General features: G+C 39.0%; 1 non-coding gene across 1 annotated transcript; it reads right to left on the bottom strand.

The window, feature by feature from the left end:
- Positions 1-740: 740 nt before the first annotated feature.
- On the bottom strand, positions 741-825 carry trnal-uaa (transfer RNA leucine (anticodon UAA)). The gene has a single exon. It is a non-coding gene; the product is annotated as a tRNA-Leu (tRNA).
- Positions 826-2,228: the final 1,403 nt, after the last annotated feature.

Below are 2,228 nucleotides of genomic sequence, written 5' to 3'. Positions count from 1 at the left end.
ACTGGCCTCCCTGCGGGTGGCAGGCGAGAATTCTACCACTGAACAACCAATGCTCCTGCACATTATTACAATGTGACTGGATTTCTGTGTGCCCTGCGATGGACTGGTGTCCCGTCCAGGGTGTAGTCTCGCCGTGCGCCCTGTGTATGCTGGGTTAGGCTCCGGCTCACCGCGACCCTGTAAAGGATTAAGCGGTTAATGATAATGGATGGATGGATAGATGGATGGATGGATGGATTGATGGATTAATTGATTTCTGTGTGTTGGCTGGGCTGACAAGATTTTAACACAACAGTTATGGTGAGCATTCAAAACAGCACCTAGAGCAATGTGAAAGATGAAAGGTTTGACAGTATGCTTACAAGAAAAAAAGTAGAACACACCATGGTTCCGTTACCAAAGCTCTGGCCAGTATGGTGATTGAACCCATGAGTAGTAATATTACTATAGCTTATGTCAAAAGTTTGATTGATGACCTTTTTGACCTTTTAGGGACCTTTTGACCTTATGTGTGAATATATGAATATATAATGAGTGAGAGTGGATTTATGAATATATAATGAGGGGGCGTGGATTTTATATAGGAGTATGGAATATATATATATATATATATATATATATATATATATATATATATATATATATATATATATATATATATATAACAGACCCCTTGTATTTAACAAGTGCTTATAAACATTAAATATTTATAAATGTAAAGAGTTTGAAATAAAAATAATTACTGTTGGTAGGATTTGAACCCACGCTGACAATTGAGTCAAGTGGATCTTAAGTCCATCGCCTTAACCACTCAGCCACAACAGTTTTTCTTAAAACATTACTAAATAAAAAATAAGAATTAAGCTTACCGGGGTTCTGAGAATCATGGTGGTTAGGTGTTTGAGCAAAAGGTTAAAATGATTGAGACTACGAAGGGTTTTTGTTTTTTGTTTTTTTGTTTTTTTAAAAGGGCAAGTCTGGGCATGTTTTCAGACCTCATAAAAGGAGGAAAATATTTGTGCCGTTTATTAGAGTGTTACACAAGATGTCTCATACCTTTGTTAGTTCCTACTCTGAGAAAATGGATCTTGAGGATCGGCAAATGTCTGAACTTATAAAAGCCTTTAAAAAATGCACATTAGCCCTTCCTCAGAGGCTAAAGAAACCACGGAATGTAAAAAAGGTTCAAGAGAGAGTCCAAGCAAGGGGTGGATGATATTTTAACAGAGCTAAGACCAGAACACAGCATTAGACGTAAACTGCGCCATCTACAAGAAACCCTGGATGACAAGACCTGAGACATTGTTAACAAAATAACCAAAGCTTTTTACCATCGCAGTTTTACTAACCCCCAAGCTCCTTTAACTTATTACAGAGCCTGTGACTTTGAAAATGGGGAACGTCCAGACTCCAGCAAAACTGAGGAAAACCATGGAGGGGCTGCTGTTTGAGTTAAAAGCTGAGGAAGTGGCTTGCAAGAGACTCTTTCAAAACCTGATCCCCGTAAATGTAAAAATGTTCAACAATTTAAAAAGTGTAACTGATTTAATCCATAAAGATGTTGATGCTCAAGAATGGTTAGAGTTGGTAGATACACATGTAAAACACTGTAACCCCTTAAATGCATTTTTAATGAATATATTACCTAAAATGTTTGATGAAATAGAAGACTGCAAATGTACACATATCATTGTTTTGTATGCTTATGTGACTGATGTCTGTTTTTATAACCTGCCAATGTTTTTAAGAGATGAAGATATATCAAAATGTCGTGGATTACTTAGTGACTAATCATAAATGTTTGTGTAAAAACTTTATATGTCTTCTAAAATGTCCTTATCTTCTTGATAAACTTTGAATAAAAACTTTTTGAACTACATACTTGGCGCAGTTGTGTTATATTGGTTAAAGACGGCACATCAGCGTATGAAAAAAATATACTACGATCCCTCAAATCCTGGGGGTTTAGGGAGTTTACAGACTCTTCAAAGGGCTCTGGGGTCTGAGGGGCTGTCACAAAGACGGCCGGAGTGGGTGGCGCATCTGCAGTCCCATATTTCCCGGGACGGTGGGGAACCCGGTGGCAGTGGGGGTAGAGGGGTGGCTACTGCCCCGTTGTGGCTGTCCTCCTCCCAGCCCGGCATGCAGGATGAGTGCTGCAGCTGTTGTTGTTGCTGCTGCTGCTTCCTGCAGCTCTTTCTTCCCATCCTCGCTTTACTATTATTTAT

The sequence above is a fragment of the Acipenser ruthenus genome, unplaced genomic scaffold (assembly GCF_902713425.1).
Source record: "Acipenser ruthenus unplaced genomic scaffold, fAciRut3.2 maternal haplotype, whole genome shotgun sequence".
NCBI classification, from domain to species: Eukaryota; Metazoa; Chordata; class Actinopteri; order Acipenseriformes; family Acipenseridae; genus Acipenser; species Acipenser ruthenus.
This window is presented reverse-complemented; position numbering and strand designations above follow the sequence as displayed.